This window comes from Rhinatrema bivittatum, chromosome 2, assembly GCF_901001135.1.
Source record: "Rhinatrema bivittatum chromosome 2, aRhiBiv1.1, whole genome shotgun sequence".
Taxonomy (NCBI): Eukaryota; Metazoa; Chordata; class Amphibia; order Gymnophiona; family Rhinatrematidae; genus Rhinatrema; species Rhinatrema bivittatum.
In genome coordinates, this window is record NC_042616.1 from 780,297,459 (window position 1) to 780,320,890 (window position 23,432).

Sequence of the window (23,432 nt, forward strand, 5' to 3'; positions counted from 1 at the left end):
GTTTAGTTGTATACCCTTGAAAACCAGCAGGGCAGAACTACTACTGCATTGCCAATGGATTCCCTTTTGTGCTGACAACTGGAATCCTAGAGATCAATATTCAAAGACATTTAGATGGATAACTCACAAGTGATCGTCCAGTTGGCAAGTTTGGTACAGTCAGCGACTTATTCTGCTAGATTTTAGCCGGATAAAACATTTTCCAGCTAAAAACCTAGCCTGATAAAAAGGAGGCAGAGTAAAGTTATCTGGCCTTGTGTGGCCATGGATATCTTCAAAAGATATCCAGCTAAGTAGTGCTTCAAAAAAGAAAATTGGCCTACAACCCTATTTATGCCTTGCCCATAAACTTTAATATAGGCATTGTCGGGCTAAGTGCCCCCTACCTCCTAATCCCCTTTTAAATTTATGAAAATGTGGCGGTGCTGGAGCTGCTGCCAGTAGGTACATTGGGGGTGGGGTGGTGCAAAGCTGAAGCTTTGCCTAGGGTGTCAGAAACTCCTGCACTGGCCCTGGGTGGTCCCCTTTCCCGGATCTACCAGTATCATAAACTACTGCTGCAACTGGGTCCTCCCCCCTCCCCAGTCTAAATACGTTCCCTGACACCTTCCCCATCCCCCCCCAAATCCTAAAAATCTCTGCCGAGAGTGGGGTCTGAAATCACCTGCTCCCGGCGAGCTCCAGCGCAGCTTCTGTCATAAGGTCGGCTGGACGTGTAAGCCACACACAGTTTACGCTTCCAGTGCTAGAATCGAGTTCCCAGTTCAGATCCTGCTCCCGCAGGGATTTTCATATTTCAGGGGGATGGGAGGATAGTCCAAGAGTGAGGTGTGTGGCAGGGAACATATTTAGATTGTGGGACGGTTGGGGGTGGCAGCAGTACATTGCAATACTGATAGATCCAGGGAAGGGGCTTGGGGAGGGAGCCATCCAGGGGCGGATTGGCCTATCTGGGGATCGCGCTTCCCCCGGTGGGCCGATCGCTCCCATTGGCAAGTATCCCCTGCCCCCCCCCCCCAAAAAAAAAGAAATCCTGTATTGGCAGCCTCACTATGCATTTTAATTTCTAACACCAGCGGGGTTCCTGCACACTGCTGGCATGAAAATCTGCTGCGCTGCAAAATGACTCCTGGAGGGGTTCCCAGTCCCCACCAGCACTAGAGAAGGCCCCCCACAGTGGTGCTGAGAAATGACATGCTGGTGGGATTCTTACTCCTTGCCAGCACTGGAGAAGGCCCCCGTGACGACGCTATGAAATGACATGCTGGCAGGTTACCTTTCCCTGCCAGCAATAGGAAGATCCAGCGGGGCCGCCGTCATTTCTCCTGCAGCCGGTGGCAGAAGAGAAAGCCCAGTGGGACTGTCGGTGTTTCTCCTGCAGCCAGCAGCAGAAGAGAAGGCTCCACTGTGCAGCCGGCGGCAGATGAAGAGATCCGGTGAACAAGAAAGACTGACGTCGGCTCGACTCTGCATGTGAGAGGAGGCTGCTGCTTCATTCTGGGCCACACTGCCTAAAGGAGAATGCTGCTGCCTGCTGAATCGGGCTGGGCCACGTGGCTGAAGAGAGGACGACGACTACTACAGTGAGAGCATGTGTGTGTCTATGTGTGTAAGCAATAGCATGTATGAGAGCTTATGTGTGAGTAAACAGAAGTGTGTGTGTGAGTGGGAGCAATAGCATGTATGACAGCTTGTGGGTGTCTGTGAGCAAGAACATGTGTGTTCTTGCTCACAGACACAGACAATAGAATGTATGAGAGCTAGTGTGTGAGTGATTGTGAGAAAAAGCATGTGTAAGAGCTTGAGTGTGCATGTGAGTGATGCTGAGAGGGCACAAAGAGGCTGCTTCAGCTGCCTACACATTCCAGAGAGAGAGAAAGAACATGTGAAGATAGTCTGTGATAGCTAGAACGCATGTGTGTGTGTGGCGAGCCCAAAGAGGAGGCTGTTGTTGCCTGAATATTCCAGGGAGAGACAGAGCATGTGTACTGTGCATGTGTGTGTGTATATGAGAGAGAGATAGCATGTGTGTGTGAGAGAGATGCTACGCAAGCCCAAGAAGGAAGCTATGGATGCCTCTATGTTAGAGGGAGAGAGAGAGAGCGTATCTGTTTATGTATGTGTGTGTGTGTGAGAAAGAGAGCATGTGACAGTGAGCATAAGAGAACATATGGGAGAGAGAGAGCATGTGTGTTTGTGTGTGAAAGAGAGCATATGGGGAGAGAGAGAGAGTGTATGAGCATGTGCGAGTTGCCGAATATGTTAATACATATCAGGAGAAAGTCTGCAGGCCTCCCTCCCACTACCCCATTAATCTGCAACAATGTCAGGATGACTGGAAATCAGACATTCCCAGGTATGGAGGCAAATGATTTTTAAAATCCTTATTTATTTTGATTATTGCATGTTATTTGATGTATTTGTTGTTTTGAAATATTTCATTGGTGTTTAGGAAATTTTAATAATTTTTAATGAGTGTTTAATTATTGGATTTTTTTTGTTAGATGTTTTGAAATATTTGTTCTACAAGTATAGTTTTATTATCATGACATTTTATATTTCTTGATTTCATAGTTTGATGTTTTTATATGGCATGGTGATGTTTCAGTTTTTCCATTGTTGCACTGCATACAGAGTGTGGCTAGTTGCAGATTCTGATTCAGTTTTTGTCTGCATGTCTCTGTTTTTACTTTATGATCTCTTTACTCCATGTTTGGTGAAGGTTTGCCTGTTTTCTGCATATGTGACTAAGATGAGGTATTCTGCTAGCATGTAGTTTCTATACAGGGATGTATAGCAGTCTGACTTATTCTGTTTTCCTAATAGGAGGTGTATTGGTGTTTTAGAGCCTGGTATTTGAAAGTGATATTTTTTTACCTTAGAACACTGAATGTTCTTTTTCATATAAAATATGTTACTATAAATGCATATTTTTTAATTATTTGTGGGAGTGGTGGGGCCAGGAGTGAGTGCAAGGCTAAAAGGTTCACCTATGACACCTAATATCCTTGCACCAGCCCTGGCTGCACTAGCTCCACAAGAGAAAGCAGGATTCAATCTGGAGCTGTGCTATTTTGGGCTAGTGGCTCTCCCCAGTTTGTCAGCTTAATTTTCTCTTCTATAAGCCCAGGGAACAGTATGGGTCTCTTCTAATCTTCCCTCGCCTGGATTAGGTAGGCAGAGCCGAGCCTGGGGAACCATAAAAGCAGCAGTCAATGGGAATGCTCTAGAGTGGTGGGAAGGTTGTGGAGAAGAGGAAGTAAGCTACGGGAATGAATAGGGTAAGCCAGGAGGAAGTACCTATGCAGTGTTGAGGAGGCTTGTGTCTGAGGTGACTGAACTGAGCTCTGAGAGAAGCAACTGGCTGTGGAACCAGCGAGTCTCCTAGAGAATGGGATTGGAAAAGGGAGGGGGCTGCTGCAGAATGGGTAAGGGCTTGCAGCAAGCAAGAACTTTACACCATGATGCAGCAGTGCTGGACTGGGGGCACTCACTGTGTGAGCACATAAGCAGCAGCACAACATTAACTTGCAGAGATAGTGTTTGTGTGTCAGAGAGAGTGAGAGAGTGTGTGTGTGTGTGGGGGGGTATCTTTCCCTCTGACACATACACCACCTATGTGGGTGTGTCTTTGCATCTGAGAAAGAATATGTCTTAACATAAAAACATATGACTTTCCATACTGGGTCAGACCAAAGGTCCATCAAGCCCAGTATCCTGTTTTCAACAGTGGCCAATCCAGGTCACAAGTACCTGGCAGGATCCCAGGTACTTGTGTATGTGTCAATAAAGTTTCTGCAATCTAAAAATCTGCTTGTGATTGAGCGTATATATGCCTGATACTGGCTGGCAGTGTAATGTATTTTAAATGAAGTAACATAGAAACATAGAAATGACGGCAGAAGAAGACCAAATGGCCCATCCAGTCTGCCCAGCAAGCTTTCACACTTTTTTTTCCTCTCATACTTATCTGTTACTCTTGCCTCTTAGTAACCTTTTTTATTCTATTTCCCTTCCACCCCCGCCATAATGTAGAGAGCAGTGTTGGAACTGCATCTAAGTGAAATAGCTTAATTAGTTAAGGGTATTAACCACCACAATAAGCAAGCTACACCCATGCTTATCTGTTTATCCAGACTATGTAATTCAGTCCTTGTTGGTTGTTGCCTGAATATTAGAGATGTGAATCGGAACTGAAATCCGAACCGATTCTAGTTCCGATTCACATCTATAGAGATGTGAATCGGAACTGAAATCCGAACCGATTCTGGTTCCGATTCACATCTCTACTGAATATAGATCCACATTTCTTCATTCCCCCCTGCCTTGAAGCAGAGAGCTATGCTCGATATGTGTGAAGTGTCAGACTTTCTCCCCTGCCGTTGAAGCAGAGAGCTATGCTGGATATGCGTGAAGTGTCAGACTTTCTCCCCTGCCGTTGAAGCAGAGAGCTATGCTTTATATGCATTGAAAGTGAAGTATCAGGTTTATTTGGTTTGGAGTAGTAACCGCCGTAACAAGCAAGCTACTCCCTGCTTTTTTGTGAATGCAAATCCTTTTTTCCACATTTCCTCATTGCCACTGAAGCTTTTAGCAATGTTGGAGTCGCATTAACTGTGTGTAGTAAGTTAAGATATTGTGTATGTTTTATCTTGTAAACTGCCTAGATGGATAGACTGCTACCCCATGGTGCGGTATATAAAAACTTTTAAATAAATAAATAAATAAAATACTTGCAACTGGTTCAAAAACCAGTCCTGGAATCCAGGATATATCTCTGAAAGAGATATAAGCAAATGTGTAAGGGCCCATCCAATTTGCATGGATGGAACAGGGGTTGCAGCTCTGCTCACCTCTGGTCTAGAATGTGGTCAAATTCTTATTTATTTAGGAAAGATGGCTCAATTCTGACAGGTTCCAGGGTTGACTTGGTGTGTTTTGGGAAGCTGTTGACACGTGCTGCAGAGAAAGTGCATGAGGGCATCAAATACCCCATGGGCTGGTTTTGAACCAATCCCCCTGGTTGATATTTTCCTGCAATCTGCCTCTGGAGTCACCAGCAGACCCCTTCACATTTTTTTTGTAAATTTAAAAGAGTATTAGGAGGCAGGGGGAACATGGATCAACAGAGCCTATATTAGTTTGTGGGGCAAGGCAGAAAATCGGATCATAGGCTCTTCTTCTTTTTTTTTTTTTTCTTACAGCACTTTTGAAGATATTCGGTTAAGTAAGAAGTTATCCAGCCACATAAGGCTGGATAATTAAAAAACCTAACTGGTTATATTCAACATAGCTGGCTGGTGTTTTAGTTATCCAGCTCGATGTAACTGGATAACTTTAGGCAAATATATTTAGCGGGATGTTTATCCCGCTGAATATACTGGAGAAGTAATCCGGCTAACTTTAGCCAGATAACTTGTCCACTAACCTGCTGTTGAATATTGGCCTCTTAGAGTGGCAAGTATAGAGGACTCTTCAAATAGATTTGATGTTGTTTGGTTTTGTGTTGTATCTGTGTGTATATTTTTGTTTTCTGTTTTGTTTGAAATCTTTCTTTGATTATTTTAATTGTATTTATTTAAAACTAATTTGTGTATGGCTTATCAACATTTCTAAACAATTTACAATAAAAACATTCACGATCAAAACAGTATAATCAATCATAATTTAAATAATAAAAACACTAATAAACAATAAAGCAACATACATATTAAAATCTAGCTGTCTTAAATAAAACCCTTAATATTAGCTGGCTTCACACAACAAAAAACAGACTATACATTATAGGCTTGCGCAAACAGAAATGCTTTCAGCATCTTTCTGAATGTTGTCAACACTGTTTCATTTCTTAGTTTCTGTGGTAATGTATTCCAAAGTGTTTGGTCCTTGAATATAGAAAAGTCACCTTTTCTGATGTGTCACCTTGTTGAAGGTGACATACCAAAACAGTCTTTTTGGCTTTTAATATATGTTTATGTAATTTATGTGACCAGTTTTATATATATATATATATAATATTTAGAAAAAGAATTATATATATAACTGGTCACATAAATTACATAAACATGTAGGCCTGGATTTTTAAAAAGTTACGCGCGTATATCCCCGGGACGTGCATATGTCCTGGGGCATCGGGGAGTGGGCGGGCAGGGGGTGGAGAGACAGCGGGGCGGTCCAGGGGTCGGGGCGGTGCTAGAGGCCCTCAGCACAGCGGCCATTTGCCGCTGTGTCAGCACACGCTACTTGCGCCAGCCTCCAGGTAAAATAAAAATTTGGGGGGGTTAGGTTAGGGTTAGGGGGCGGAAAGGCTAGGGGAAGGGGTAGGAATGTCAGGCTAGGGGGCAGGGAACAGGGGAAGGCTATGGGCGTCGGCGTGCGTAAGTTGCACAATTGTGTACCCCCTTGCATGCGCCGACCCTCGATTTTAAAACATGTGCACCGGGTAGCCCGAGCACATGGACGCGCACGCAACTTTATAAAATCTACCCTATATTAAACATGTAATATATATAACTGGTCACATACATTTCATAAACATATATTAAACACGTAATATATTTTCTTCTATTTAATATTTCTTAAGTGTTGTTTACCAATCTTTACCCATCGCTCATCTCACCTGTGCCCATTTCTGCAGTTGGCGTGTTTCTTTGCTTCTAGTTATTAAATGCTGACCATAAAGGAGGTAATTTTCATGGGGATTTATGTGCATAAAAATAGCATATATTGTAGTAAATTTATGTGCTTTAAACCTATTGACAATTCACCCCTATGGAGGAAAGTTTCAAAGGCATTATGTGCATAAAAGTAGCAGTTTTCAAAAGCCCATTTAAATGCCCAGAACCAGTTTCTGTACTTAAATCCTATTGAAAACTACCTACAGGGGAAGTAATGTTCAATGGAGTTACAGATGTGAATGTAACATATTATCGTAGCAATTTTCAAAAGCCTGGTTAAACAAAGTGCATTTACACATGTAAAGCCAAGTTTAAGCGTGCAAATCATTTTGAAAATCAGGCCCTTAGTGTGCACTTGCAAAACAGTGGGGGGTATGAGCATAGCACATCATTCAGAATGAGCTTGATAACCCCTCATTTGCATATGATATTCCTTCATTTACATGAGTGGGCACACAGATTTTAGTGTGCTTATGCTAACATCTTTTTGTACCTTTTAAACAGCATGTACCTTGCATGCTAAAGTTTATTGTATAGGCCCCAGGACCTCTTAGCCTATACGATAGGAGCCTCATATGTATAAAAGAAGCAAAAGGGAAAAACACACTGGAGGCCCTCAGTAAAAAGACCTAATAAGGGAGGTTAGACAAGAAAATTGGGATGTTCTTTTGAAAAGTGAAAACAAGATTTTATTTAGACTTTACCTAAAAAGCAAATCTTTATTAACAGTTCTACTCATATTATTTTTGTAAAAATTACATTTAGTTACATATCTTTGAGCTGGCAATAAATTCAGATTGGATGTCGATTGCTGAATTAGCCGGACTGAAGGAACAGTGAACCAATTAAAAAAGATTGAGCTGTCTTTCCATAGCAGGTAGCTGTCACAGCATCTGTGTTAGTATGCTGCTCATTTGAGCTATGCTTCCTCAGGCTCACACTGTGAAATATGACACATGTAAGAAAATAAAGCTCATTCAGCTGGAAAGATAGCACATAATGACATCTTCAACTGAAGGACATTTGGAAGGAAACTGTGTGACAATTCACAGAGTTTGTGGAATAAGACATTGGAGTTCTGAACTAGAATTCCATCTTCATAGTGAGCCATCGAGAACAGTCTTGTAAATTCAAGGTAAAAAAAAGACCAAAATCAGATGCATTGTCTACAAACTATGAACACTTGAAATTGAGAACTTGTGTATGCCAGGCCCTGATCTACAAAACCAAGTTTATATTAAGCCAAGCAGCATTCCGTTCTTCACTCCCTTTAACTCAGGTTTCCTAGGGGGTAGCCAGATGGACTCAGGACCAATGGGTATAGTGTACTCCTGATAGCAGATGGGAGACGGACTCAGATTTCAAAGCTGACGTCAGCCTACATATACCCGTGCAGGAAGCTTAGCTCTTCAGTATTTCTCCATCTCCTAAGCAGATAGGGACACTACACACACTACAATAGTGTCAGCAATTTTAAAACAAAGAAGAAAGAAAACTTATCTCTACAAGAAACCTCTCTTAAAGTCTCCGGTCTCCGAGGCTCAATTTGTCACACAGATCGTCCCTTCCGGCATCTGTTACATCGGGTTGAGCATCCCCGTCTGGGCTAGACCCCGATCTGGTGCGAGGGTCCACACACGTGGAGACCCTCCGGGGGGGTCGGCATCTTGCCGCATGGGCGTCGGCGCCATTTCCCCCCTTCACTGCTGTATTGCTCGCTCAACTGAGCTGTGCGCACAACCGACTTATGCGCACAGTGGCGCGCACTCCTGTGCCGTGCGCACAGCGACACACATAATGGCCCGCATAAACAGCCTGAGCGCACAAATGTTGACATGCACACAGCGGTGCGCACATCTCAGCCAGGCGCACAAGTAGTGGCCTGTGCGCACATCTTTAGGCATTCTGCACGCACATCTTCGGCGCACCCGGAGTGCTCAACCAAGCCTCCTGGCGCACATTCCTACGCGCACAGATGAGTTATGAAGCTCACCATGAGCACAAACCATGGCACCGCCTGCCAAGAAGGCAAAGGGACAAGCCCTCTGCCCAGCCTCCCACCTGAGAGCTGCGCAACCAGACATGGCCTCCTCCATATGCCAGCAGTGTGAAGAGGCTCAGGGGGAACCAAAGCAAGGTCCCTCACATCAAGTTGAGGGATCCGGATCCACTAATGATAGTATCCTGGACCTCTGTATCTCTAACTTGGCTCCTACAGAGGAAGACACCTCTGGGGCCTCCACTATAATGCCCCCTGGAATCAACATGGACCCAGGGACTTTTTCCTGGATGGAATTCTTCAAAGGGCTACAAACCTTTGTCCAAATGCACTCAGTACAGACTGCGACCCAGTCCCAGTCACCACCAGAAACCCAAGACTTTCCAAGCACCTCTCGGGTCCCATCAAGACGTGCCCTTCCTAAGCAAGAGCCTCCCTACTGGGGATACAGACACCTCAGAGAACAAGGCTGACTCCCTGGAGGAAGGAGAAATCCCCCCAGGGATGGAACCATGCTGAACCATGCTGCAATTCTTCTCCAAAGACGAGTTGCCAGCTCTCATGTCCCAGACTCTGAGGATGCTGGACATTCCAGGCATGTACACCACAGTGGAACCAAAGATAAACCCCATATTGGTCTCACTCCATCAGGCCTCATGCTATTTTCCAATGTTGCAAGCGGTACAGCAACTGATTGACCTGGAATGGAATTCCCCAGAGGCCAACTTTAAAGGAGAACGGGCCCTAGAAGCCCTATATCCCTTGGAACCCGCAGCTAAGGAACTCCTGCGGTTTCCAAAGGTGGACGCCATGGTCTGCGCAACCTCCAAGTGCACGACCATTCCCGAAGAGGAAGGAGCGGCACTAAAGGATGCCCAGGACAGACGACTGGAATCCATCCTTAAACAGTCCTTTGATATAGCAGCAATGACTCTTCAGATCACTTCCTGCTGTGTAGTGGTGGCATGTTCTTGCTTGCTCCTCTCCAGAAAGGCAACCATGCCTGTTGAGACATTGGAACCTGCGGTATCATTCCTCATGGATGCAACCTCAGACCTAGTGTGCACTTCTGCCAGGAACGTCACCTCGACAGTGGCAGCCAGAAGACATCTATGGCTCCGAAACTGGTCAGCCGATGTGACATCCAAAGGGAACCTCACAAGGATGCCCTTTAAAGGATCTCTCTTGTTCGGAAGCGAATTGGAGAAGCTAGCCAACAAATGGGGCGAATCTCCAGTACCTCGCCTACCGGAGGACAGGAACAAAAGAAACCAGCGCTCCTCCCCCCAAAGAACCAAGGGCAGAGGAGCTCAGTGCTTTAGACTGTACAAGAACACACACTACCAAGCACCTTGCCCCACAGGCAGGGCTCAGTCCTTTCAGAACAGACACAACAAGAGGGGAGCAGGCTCAGGGACAGGCCCCGGCCGCACCCCACAACGAGAATCAACAGACCCATCCACCGGAAGAAGTCATAGGGGGCAGACTTACCCTCTTCTACCAAAGATGGGTTGAGATAATGTCGGACAAGTGGGTACTATCCATCATTCGAGAGGGATACTATCTGGACAAATTTGTGAAATCATCATGCCACGCCCTCTCCAAGAGGAAGGCAGTGGAAACCACATTGACAATAACTCCGGTGCCCACGCACTACAACATACTGGTCACTATTCCATCTATTTTATCGTTCCCGAGAAGGAAGGAAAGTTCCGGCCCATCCTGGACCTCAAGTCCATCAATCGTTACCTGAGGTTACCACACTTCCACATGGAAATCCTGTGCTCAGTCATAAGGGCAGTACAGCTGGGAGAATTCCTGACTTCACTGGATCTATCCGAAGCCTATGTCCACATACCGGTCCATCAAGATCATCAGCGCTTCCTATGCTTTGCGATACTGGACCATCATTACCAGTTCCGGGCGCTACCCTTCGGACTAGCCACCACCCCTCGGACCTTCACCAAAATCATGGTGATAGTGGCAGCAACACTGAGGAAAGAAGGAATCCTTGACCATCTTTACCTAGATGATTGGCTAATCAGGGCAAAATCTCTAGAGGAAAGTCACCAGGCAACCACCAGAGTCAGGAATCTGCTGAAGAATCTCGGGTGGGTCATCAACACAGCCAAGAGCTGCCTGCAGCCCTCCCAATCACTAGAGTATCTGGGAGTCTGGTTTGACACCAAGCAAGACAAGGTTGTCCTTCCCCCTCCAAGGAGAAAGAAACTGATGGGTCAGCTGTGAAAACTGTTGAACTATGCTCGACCCAAGGTATGGGACTTCCTCCAAATCATCGGTCTCATGACATCAACTCTGGAAGTCGTTCCATGGGCAAGGACCCACATGCACCCACTACAACGTTCCCTACTGTCGCGATGGAAACCAACAACCCAGAACTACTCCATTCACCTCCAGCTACCAACAGAGGTTTGGAAACAGCTCCAATAGTGGCTACAGGAAGACATCTGAGTAAGGGAGTAAAACTATGCGAGCCTGCGAGGGTGGGGAGCACATTGTCAAGAACTGATGGCCTAGGGACAATGGGACAAGGAAGAGGCGAGATGGAACATAAACCGACTGGAAGCCCGAGCAGTCAGACTAGTCTGCCTACGATTTGTCCCCAGACTCCGGGGCAAGTCTGTCAGAGTCATGTCGGACAATGCCACAACAGTTGCCTACATCAATCACCAGGGAGGAACCAGAAGCCAACAGGTGACCCTGGAGATAGACCCCCCTCATGGCGTGGGCGGAAACAAACCTGCAAGGGATCTCAGCCGCCCACATTGCGGGAAAAGACAACGTCTCTTCAGACTACCTCAGCAAAGGGAGTCTAGACCCAGGGGAATGGACGCTGTTGTCCACAGCCTTCCAGTTGAAAGTAAACCTCTGAGGAACCCCAGCCATGGATCTCCTGGTAACCCGTTCCAACGCCCAAGTTCCCAAGTTCTTCAGCCTCAGACGAGAGCCGCAATCCCAGGGAATCGACGCCCTCGTTCAGACCTGGCCACAGGAAGACCTGCTGTATGCTTTTCCCTCATGGCCACTACTGGGCAGGATCATCCGCAAGATAGAACACCACAGGGGACTAGTACGTCTAGTGGCCCCGGACTGGCCAAGAAGGCCATGGTACGCAGACATGCGAAGACTTCTTGCGGGGAACCCTCTGTGCCTACCTCCACGAAGACCCGACTCAATTCTCTCTTACGGTCTGGCTCTTGAGAGGACTCGCCTGAAGAAAAGCGGATACTCTAAGACAGTGATTGATACCTTGCTTTGAGCATTCACGTTCTCCACATCACTAGCTTACATACGAATATGGAAAGTATTCGAAGCCTGGTGTGAGGACCGCGAGATCCTCCCGCGGACAGTCAAAATCCCCATGATCCTGGAATTTCTTCAGGACGGCTAAAGAAGGGATTGTCTCTCAACTCTCACAACTGACCTCCTAAACGGAAATAATCAAGACCACATACCGCAGACAACATAACTACCTGAACTCTCATCTTGACTAAATGTAAACATACCTACTCCAATTACGATCTACTGCTTATTATAACCTACTACCACTATTAATGTTACCTAGATCTATACCATTATCTGACCTTCTGATACCGGCCTCTAAATGTACCTGCTCCCATCTTATGTTTCAATTTACAATAATTTTAATCTTTGTTTTCCCCATCTTAAATTGTCTGTCTCCGATCGAAACTTGTAAACCGTTATGGTGACCCCGAACGACGGTATATAAAAATCAATAAATAAATAAAATAAACTCTCTCAAGGTTCAGGTGGCTGTGCTGGCCTGCTTTAGAGCCAAAGTGGACGGCATCAGCCTATCAACCCATCCAGATGTTTCCCATTTCCTAAGAGGGGTCAAACAAATCCGACCACCCCTAAAGTGGCCTTTACCCCTATGGAATCGTGTAGACAGCCCGAGTGCAGGAGATCGCTCCAGGACCCCCGCTGGACCACCAGGGACTTTTGGCAAGTCAGGAGGGTGATGGTTTATTTGTTAGTGATATGTTGTATTCATGGTGGTTCGCCATACGTTTCGTGACCTCCACGAATACAACGAATATGGCATATATGTTGCGGATTGCCAATACGTTGCAAACGAATGCACACCCCTAGCATTTCCCTTTCCCCTGAGGGCTTACAATCTAAGGGGCCTATTTACTAAGCCATGTTAGGAATTTATTGTGTGTTAAACAGCATTTACTGCATGGTAAAGTTATTTAACATGTAATAAATTCCTAAATCAGTAATAACGAGCAATATTTTAAATACCACATGTAATCTAATAAAAAATTAATGCGTGTATAGTAATGAGCTGCTTTGTAAGCATAATCTTTGCAAATGCATGCAAAGCATCTCATTATTATGTAATTGTATGCTAATAAAATAATGTGGCTTGACTAAAAAAATTCAAGCTGCATTATTTTCCAGAAAGTTAGCTACAACTCCTGAGTTGTAGCTAACTTTCCCCAGGATCATCGGGACACTAGTATGCATCCCATTCCTCCTGGGCTACTGCTTAAAGGGCCATCATGGCCTGAAAAAGCCCCCCCAGGGGTCTTGTGAGACACTCTTTCACCCCCTTTCCCTTTTTGAGGTGGTCTTAAAGTGAATAAAGAAAATAATAAAACTGTAGAAATTGCTAGGTGTTGCCAAGCCCCCTACGCGAACTTCCTTTTCAAATAAATGCCCCCAGTTCCAAATATCCAACATTCCATAGATTAGCACCTATCCCTCTCCCAATGTTCCAAACCCCTGACCCACCCATCGTCACCCCACTGGGTATACCTGGTGGTCTAGTGGGACCTGGAGTATCCCCTAGAATCCAGGCCAGCTGTGCACTCTTAGCAAAATGGCACAGGATGGCCATCAAACTAGGTATGCTATATCACAAGATAGGGGTATACCTAATAGGGATGTGAATCGGACTTCGGACGATTGAAAATATCGGATGATATTTTCAAAATCGTCAGAAATCGGGGGCTCCCCCAAAATGATAGGAAAACCCCACGATATTAATTGTGGGAGTTCTCTTATTGTTTTGGGGGAGGGCGGGAAAAAGGGCACACAAAAATAACCCCTAAACCCACCCCGACCCTTTAAAACGAATCCCTTAGCTTCCCCCACCCTCCCGACCCCCCCCAAAAAAACTTTTTACAGGTACCTGGTTGTCCAGTGGGGGTCCCTGGAGTAATCTCCCGCTCCTGGGCTGACGGTTGCCACTAATCAAAATGGTGCCGATGGCCCTTTGCCCTTACCATGTGATGGTATCCGTGCCATTGGCTGGACCCTGTCACATAGTAGGAGCACTGGATGGCCGGCGCCATCTTGTGCTCCTACCATGTGACAGGGGCTGACCAATGGCACCAGTAGCACCTGTGACATAGTAAGGGCAAAGGCTATCGGCGCCATTTTGAATACTGGCAGCCAACGGTCCGAGTGCAGGAGGTTGCTCCCGGACCCCCGCTGGACTTTTGGCAAGTCTTGTGGGGGTCAGGAGGGTCCCCCAAGATGTGCCAAAAGCCCCTGGTGGTCCAGCAGGGGTCCGGGAGCGATCTCCTGCACTCGGGCCATCAGCTGCCAGTAATCAAAATGGCGCCAATAGCCTTTGCCCTTACTATGTCACAGGGGCTACTGGTGCCATTGGTCAGCCCCTGTCACATGGTAGGAGCACAAGATGGCACGGGCCATCCAGTGCTCCTACCATGTGACAGGGTCCGGCCAATGGCACGGATACCCTTTCACATGGTAAGGGCAAAGGGTCATCGGCGCCATTTTGATTAGTGGCAGCCGATGGCCCGGGAGTGGGAGATCGCTCCAGGGACCCCCACTGGACCACCAGGTACCTGTAAAAAGATTTTTTTTTGGGGGGGGGGTTGGGAGGGTGGGGGAAGCTAAGGTATTAGTTTTAAAGGGTCGGGGTGGGTTTTTGTTTATTGGCTCGGGTGCAGCCGATAAACAAAACCGCGATTGGGCCCGATGAAAAAAAAACCACATGTGAATCGGAACCGGAATCGGAACCGATTCCGGTTCTGATTCACATCTCTAATACCTATTATGATGGCGAGCTGGTGCCATTTTGCTAAGACTGAGTGGCCTAAAACCTAAGGAGCTCCACTAGTCTACCAGGTATGCCTAGTAGGCATGGGTGAGGGGGTGCACAGACAACCCACCAGCATGCCATCATTTGGCAGCATTGCCGCCGCTTGGGGCCTCTTCTTGCTGGCGGAATGTGGCAATCCTGCCAATACTTCAGCATTTGGTGGTTGTGCCACCATGCGGGGACCTCTTCTTGGGTGTGGGAAGGTGGGTCTGGGAATCCCGTCAGCAAGAGTAATTCCCCGTGTGGTGGTGCCGCCTCTAATTGATGGCATCCTGGCAGATTTCCCACACCCCTTCTGCTGTCGCCGCCATGCAGGGTCTTTTCTTGCTGGTGAAGTGTGGAAATCCCACCAGAATGTTATCATCTGGCATTGCCGCTGCTCGGGAAAATTTTCTTGCCAGTGGGGTGTGGATACCCCCGCCAACTGGTCAGCTTCTGGTGTTTCTGCACATGGGGACCTCTTCTTTCTGGCAGGGAGTGGGGAATCTCACCAGCCCCTCAGCTTCTGCTGCCACCACTGCTGCACAAGGACCTCTTCTTGTTGGCATGCTGTGAGGAACACTGCCAGCTCCTCAGCTTCTGCTGCCACCACCGTGCAGGCACCTCTTGTTGGCAGAGTGTGGGGAATCCTGCAAGCACATCAGTTTGTGCTGCTTCTGTCGCCACCGCATGGTTTCTTTTGTTGCTGGTGGGATGTGGGAATCCTGCTAGCTTCTCATTTAACTGCTGCTGAGCTGGCATTTGGATACAGATGAAAAAGCAATGAGGTGACCACTGCAGGGGTATTTGGAGAGGCATTTTCTACCTCTCCAAATACCACTCACTCGGCCTAATTATAGAACCTCCCCTGTCTATTGTATTATGTGCTCAGTCCCATGAGGACCATATGAAGAGTCTGTCGTGTAGACCACTGCTTGTGTTTAGCTAAAGAAGGGGAAGGTCACCTGATGCTCCAACATTGTGATAGGTCACCTGATGCTCCAACATTGCTTTAAGATCCATGGCAGTGGGGCCCACACTCTGCATTAAAGCAGCATTGTTGACATTCAGGTTACATAGCTCTTGCAGCATCTCCACATTTTGATTTAATATTTGCCTCTTGCTCCTTGTCAGCTGGCCTCATATCACAGCTCCATCCTGAGACTCCTCACCTCTGCTGTCTTCTAAGGGGGCCTCCTCCCCTTCGTTATCCTATCTTTCTGCTGCTGGAACATGCAGAGATATCCTCTTTTTGGGGTTCCTTGGAGCCATCTGGGTCAAAAGCCTGCAGTCTTCTGGAATTCCCTCCCCATAGATTTCAGTTTGTCTTCATTTTAGTTTGTTCAGTGCTTCAAGTTATAAATTGCCCTGAAACAAGGTCTCATTGGACCAAAAATCCTTGTCAGCATATCTAAGATCTGATCATCAATGGCACATACAGGAAGGACAGATTATTAGCTGCTTTGTGGTGATCTACTTGAGGACGTGTGTGAAGATTTGGATGGATTTTGCTGCATGTATATCTAAGAACCATTGTATAATTATTATGTTAATTAAAAAATATCTAATTTTAGTATTCTCATTATCATGCACTTCTGTACTGTGCAATTTCAAATTTCTGAAAGTAACAATTTGAGCTGTAGGGCTATAATTAGTTTCTTTTCTTCAGAATTGCTAAAGTCTTTTGTAAGTATCTTCCTTTCAAATTTCCCATCAGCTCTTCCTTGTCTGTTTGCAGCTTTGTCTTACTTTTTCTTTGTGTTCTGGTTGAAGTTGGATGAGGCTGAGTTTTTAATTTCCTGTTTTCCCTTTCAGCCCCACCATGACTTGTTGGTTCTCCGGTGGAAGGATCAGCTGGAGGAGACGAAAGGGGGTCGACTTCCCCACTTCCTGCCCAGAGGAGGAAAACAATGCTGCGAGAAACCCAGCATCCCACACCCCACCATCATCAACACAAGCAGCAAAAAAAAAAAAAAAAAGAAGAGTGAAATAGAAATGTAATTTGAGTTTTTATTTTTTCAATAAAGTTTTTTTTTGTATGAAAATACTGTGTGTTATCAGTGCTTCTAGCAGGAGGTGTGTGAGATGATGGATATAGTGTAGAAGATGTGAACGTGGACATGTGATTTGAGAATAATATGTATATTGAGGTGGATGCATGGAGATTTGATATTTATAAGTTGGTATGGTGCTAGATGTAGAAAATGTTCTACCACCTAGTGCCAAAGATGTGAATCTGATGGAATCCTAAGTTCTATTGGAATAGAAATATATGGCTATATTGAATGTGTGCTTTTGCATGTTTAACATTCAGGGACTCCTTTGAGCCATGCTATGTGGAAGGCTATGTGTGATCATGAAAGTAAGCTATGCATAAAAGAGTGTAACATTATAGCTGAGGCAAAGGCAGCATCTGCCAGTGCAGATGTAACTTAATGACAGCATCAGTTAAGCTACGGGCAGTACCTGAAGATGGCAGTGTCAGTAGGACTGGAACAGCATATGAATTTGACCGAGGCTGAGATCAAGTGGTCCATCGGTTAGAAATGAAACAGCCAATCAGAAGAGGCAGCAGGAACAAAAAGAAGACAGGGTCACGAAGGAGAAAGTAAGGAACTAGGCAGGCAGAAGTAAGGACAAGTTCTAGGCCAGGAATAAGGTCCAAAGTGATCTGTTATACTAGCAGGAACTAGGAAACGTGGAACTGCAGATAAGCACCATAACATCCATCTAGTGTGCCCAAAAGAAGAAGTTAAATGCAGGAGCCAACCCTGTCTGGTTCCTGTTGGTTCAATCAGGGTGGATAGAGGTGAGCTTTGTTACAAATCCTGGAAGTGATCATAAGTTCTACAGTACATCACGTAGCTGGATAGCACATTAGGGAAGTCAATAGTTTGGGGAGCCAGAGGCACAGGGAGCCCAGCTAGCACTGAAAAAGAGTTTGCATGCATGTGCCCAGACAAGGAAAGATTTTCTAATAGGCGGACACGTGACTAGGGGATCCATGATGTCCTCACTTTCCTTCCCTGCCGAGTCCTATCACTGTACTGAGCCCTGCCAACGCTGTCTGTCGATTTGCAGATTCATTGTTGCATTTGCTTGTCTGAGCCCTCAACATGATTTTGGCTCATCGGATTTCATTATAAAAAAGAGAGAGCGCATATTCTATATGCAGGGACCTCTACTGTGGAATGGTTTGCCTCAGGAATTTAAAGAGGAAACAGCCATCACAAAATTCCAGAAAATGTTCAAAGCAGTTTTTTTTCCAACAGGCATTTAAATTGTAGGAATACTAACAGTGACCCTGATATCGCAGGCAGGGTAAGAAGAATGTCAGAGAATGATGGGAAGTTAAATACCCAAGCTATTTTAGGGATTTTATTTGGTTTTAGGTATTTTATTATTTTATGATTTATTGCTTTGAGTTGAATTCATTTGATGTATTTATTGTTTTAAGCTGTATATGTCCAGTGTATTTTTTGTTCTATGTATTTTCATGTCCAATATTGTAGTGAATGTGATGATATTATGAGTGTTTTTATGGAAACCACTTAGAAATGTTGGAATGCTTTAATAAATATTCCACTGCAACCTCTGAAGTTATTAACCATTTCCACGACCATTACCTACCCTTAGTCATTGCTTGCTCCATTTCAAAAAAGGCACCTATCATTTATAGGGATGTGAATCGTGTCCTCGATCGTCTTAACGATCGATTTCGGCTGGGAGGGGGAGGGAATCGTATTGTTGCCGTTTGGGGGGGTAAAATATCGTGAAAAATCGTTAAAAATCGTTAAAAATTGAAAAATCGAAAAACCGGCACATTAAAAACCCCCTAAAAACCCACCCCGACCCTTTAAATTAAATCCCCCACCCTCCCGAACCCCCCCCAAATAACTTAAATAACCTGCGGGTCGTTAAAAATCGAAAAATCGAAAAACCGGCACATTAAAAACCCCCTAAAAACCCACCCCCGACCCTTTAAATTAAATCCCCCACCCTCCCGAACCCCCCCCAAATAACTTAAATAACCTGCGGGTCCAGCGGCGGTCCGGAACGGCAGCGGTCCGGAACGGGCTCCTGCTCCTGAATCTTGTCGTCTTCAGCCGGCGCCATTTTCCAAAATGGCGCCGAAAAATGGCGGCGGCCATAGACGAAAAAGATTGGACGGCAGGAGGTCCTTCCGGACCCCCGCTGGACTTTTGGCAAGTCTCGTGGGGGTCAGGAGGCCCCCCACAAGCTGGCCAAAAGTTCCTGGAGGTCCAGCGGGGGTCAGGGAGCGATTTCCCGCCACGAACCCTCGCTGAACGACCTCCTGCAGTCGATCTCCTGCCGGCGCCATTTTCCGTACGAAAACGATTCGCGGCGGGAAATCGCTCCCTGACCCCCGCTGGACCTCCAGGAACTTTTGGCCAGCTTGTGGGGGGCCTCCTGACCCCCACGAGACTTGCCAAAAGTCCAGCGGGGGTCCGGAAGGACCTCCTGCCGTCCAATCTTTTTCGTCTATGGCCGCCGCCATTTTCGGCGCCCTAAAACCCACCCCCGACCCTTTAAAAAATCCCCCACCCTCCCGAACCCCCCCCAAATAACTTAAATAACCTGCGGGTCGTTAAAAATCGAAAAATCGAAAAACCGGCACATTAAAACCCCCTAAAACCCACCCCCGACCCTTTAAATTAAATCCCCCACCCTCCCGAACCCCCCCCAAATAACTTAAATAACCTGCGGGTCCAGCGGCGGTCCGGAACGGCAGCGGTCCGGAACGGGCTCCTGCTCCTGAATCTTGTTGTCTTCAGCCGGCGCCATTTTCCAAAATGGCGCCGAAAAATGGCGGCGGCCATAGACGAAAAAGATTGGACGGCAGGAGGTCCTTCCGGACCCCCGCTGGACTTTTGGCAAGTCTCGTGGGGGTCAGGAGGCCCCCCACAAGCTGGCCAAAAGTTCCTGGAGGTCCAGCGGGGGTCAGGGAGCGATTTCCCGCCGCGAATCGTTTTCGTACGGAAAATGGCGCCGGCAGGAGATCGACTGCAGGAGGTCGTTCAGCGAGGCGCCGGAACCCTCGCTGAACGACCTCCTGCAGTCGATCTCCTGCCGGCGCCATTTTCCGTACGAAAACGACTGCAGGAGGTCGTTCAGCGAGGCGCCGGAACCCTCGCTGAACGACCTCCTGCAGTCGATCTCCTGCCGGCGCCATTTTCCGTACGAAAACGATTCGCGGCGGGAAATCGCTCCCTGACCCCCGCTGGACCTCCAGGAACTTTTGGCCAGCTTGTGGGGGGCCTCCTGACCCCCACGAGACTTGCCAAAAGTCCAGCGGGGGTCCGGAAGGACCTCCTGCCGTCCAATCTTTTTCGTCTATGGCCGCCGCCATTTTCGGCGCCATTTTGGAAAATGGCGCCGGCTGAAGACGACAAGATTCAGAGCAGGAGCCCGTTCCGGACCGCTGCCGTTCCGGACCGCCGCTGGACCCGCAGGTTATTTAAGTTATTTGGGGGGGGGTTCGGGAGGGTGGGGGATTTAATTTAAAGGGTCGGGGGTGGGTTTTAGGGGGTTTTAGTGTGCCGGCTCACGATTCTAACGATTTATAACGATAAATCGTTAGAATCTGTATTGTATTGTGTTCCATAACGGTTTAAGACGATATTAAAATTATCGGACGATAATTTTAATCGTCCTAAAACGATTCACATCCCTAATCATTTACAACATTCTCTCTACTAAGAAACCAGTCTGCTTTTGCATTACTGAAGCATGGATCTCAGTTAACAATACTTCACTCCTCAATCAATGTTGCCCTCAGGATTTTTTATTTATTTAATGTTTTTTATATACCGATATTTGTCAATAGATATCACATTGGTGTACAGTTTGATTAAAATGCCTTTTTAAAAGCATTTAAAATAGTCAATAAAAATGAAATACATAAAGCTTAATACAATAAAATAAATTTAACACTTCTTAAAATTATAGGCACTAAAATTAACACAAGATAAAGTAGAGTTTTAAAATTTAAGACCAAGGGAAAGGCTTGCTGGAAAAGCCATGTTTTAAGTGCTTTCTTAAAAGCTTTCGTGTCTTGTTTGAGCCGTAAATCTTGGGGCAGTGTAACTGTATTCCATAACAATGGACCAGCTATGGAAAGTGCTCTTTCACGCACTGTGTTTAGGTGAGCAGATTTTGGTGATAGTACAGGTAGTGATCCATTGCTTGCTGATCTGGAATTCCTCTGTGGAGTGTGAAAGTGCAAGGAGGCAGTTAACCAAATCATTTTGTTACTATAGAGAGTTTTAGGAATCAAGGATAGGGCTTTGAATTGGATGTGATAGATAACTGGTAACCAGTGTAAGTCCTTTAGAATTGGTGTGATGTGTTCTGTTCTTCTGGTGTTGGTTAAGACTCTAGCGGCTGAATTTTAGAGAAGTTGAAGTCGTCAGATTGAGGACGCGGGTAATCTAAGTAATAGCGTATTGCAGTAATCTGTCTTTGAGAAAATAAGCGCTTGTAAAACAGTTCTAAAATCTTGTTTATGTAAAAGGGGTTATAATCTTTTCAGAACATTTAATTTAAAATAGCCATCTTTTATTGTGCTTATCCAACTTTTCAAACTTATTTCGTAGTCTATCATCACGCCCAAATCCTTCACTTGTAATGTGACTGGATGTCTTTTTTTATTCTTTCTTTGTTATGACTGAGATGGTGAACCCTTGGGCTGGCCATGCGGAGTGACATCAGCACGTAAGGGTTACTCTGCAGAGGTGGAAAAGGCCGGGAGGTGGCACCAAGCCGGGAGACCAGATAGTAGCTTCACCCTGGAAGCCTGAGGTCCCCCCCGGGAGGAGCCCGTGAGGACCTGGGCCACTGGGTCTTAGGGGGGCAAACTCAAGTTGTGAGACAGACACAGTTCAAGGCTGGTGGCAGGCAGGACAGTAGCAGGTGCAGTCCAGAGTCAAAGCCAGGTAGACAATCTGAGGAAAGACAGGTCTGGATCAGGAGCGGAGGCTGGATCAGGAGCGGTACAGGACTGAAGCAGGAACAAGCTGGAACAAGAACTGAAGCAGGAACAAGCTGGAACGGGTATGAGACGGCAACTAGATACTCACAAGAGTGACCTCGTTGCAAGGCAATGCCCCGGAGCAGGAACCAGGTTTAAATCCTCTACTGGTGTCTGACGTCATTCTGGGGGCCGGCTGAGATCTCCTGCCCCTGCAACTACAAGTGCTGCCTCCTTGCGCGCGCGTACACAGAGGGCGTGGCCAAGCAGGACAGTTCGACGGCGTCTCCCTCGTGGAGGCGCCGTGACGGGGAAAGGCCTGCGCAGGCCTCACACTGGGCCGGGGAGACCTGCCCGAACCCGGGGACAGCCGTGGAGGTAAAAGCCCGGTTGCGGGTGTCGCGACCGGAATCGCAACAACAGTACTCCCCCTCTTACGCCCCTCTCCCTGGAGGGCCAGGCTACCTCAGAGGTTAATGTTCGGAATTCAATGGCATAGACCGCCAGGGAGCGGGACTCTTGCCGCAAATGTAATAGCGCTTAAGTTGCTGTGGAGTGGCGTGCTGGTTCATCGAAGATCTGTTTAAAATTGAAGATGAACTGTTGGAAGCTACCCAGCATGAGATCACTGCACTCCCACAACGGCGACACTCAGGCTAGGGCCTTCCCATCCAGCAAGGAGAGAATGTAGGCAACCTTTACTGAGTCCGTAGGAAACTGTTTGGGTAGTAAGGTGAACCTTATGTAGCACTGGTTCAAGAATCCATGTCAGAGTTTGACGGTACAGACAGGTGTGGGGGAACTACCGAGTCTGGAACGGGAGCCATTGGATGGACTGGTGGGGTCTCGGCAGGCTGGGAATCCAGACGGTTGGCTAGTCATTCCACGGTTGCTGCCAGAACATCCAGGCAATGCTGGATGTTGTTGTTGCAGACGTTGTGCCATTCCAGGAATGACCTATAAACCCGAAATGTCCGCCGGGTCCATGGCATTGTAAACTGTTATGATTTGAACCCTTGGGCTGGCCGTGCGGAGTGACGTCCCCCCTCCTGACCCCCCCAAGGCTTGCCAATAATCCCTGGGGATCCAGTGGGGGTCCGAAAGCGATTTTGTTGTCGGCTGCCAGTAATCAAAATGGTGCTGATAGCCTTTGCCCATACTATGTCACAGAGGCTTTTGGCGCCATTGGTCAGCTCCAGTCACATGACAGGAGCACAAGATGGCGCCGATGGCCATGTGACAGGGGCTGACCAATGGCGCCGGTAGCCCCTGTGACATGGTAGTTCAGAGGCTATTCGGCACCATTTTATGATTTTAAAGAGCACGGCTTGCAAGTAGCACGGGCACGGAGGGCAAATGGAACCCAGGACCCCGCTGGATCACCAGGGATGTACTTAGTAAGTCTTGGGGAGGGATCGGGATCAGGGGGGGGGTGTTGTATTATAGTTTATTTAAATGTTTGGGGTGGGTTTTAATTAAAAAAAAAAAAAAGTGTCCCTCTCCTCATGCAAACCCGAAAAACGAAATTTCCCCGAAAGTCGGGGAAAATTCTTTTCGGGTTTCGGGGCCTCCGAAACCACAACGAGTTAGGAAATTTCGTTGAATTTCCTAACTCGGGTGAAAAACGAAGCACATCTCTAGAAAACAGTGTGTCAGATTGTATCA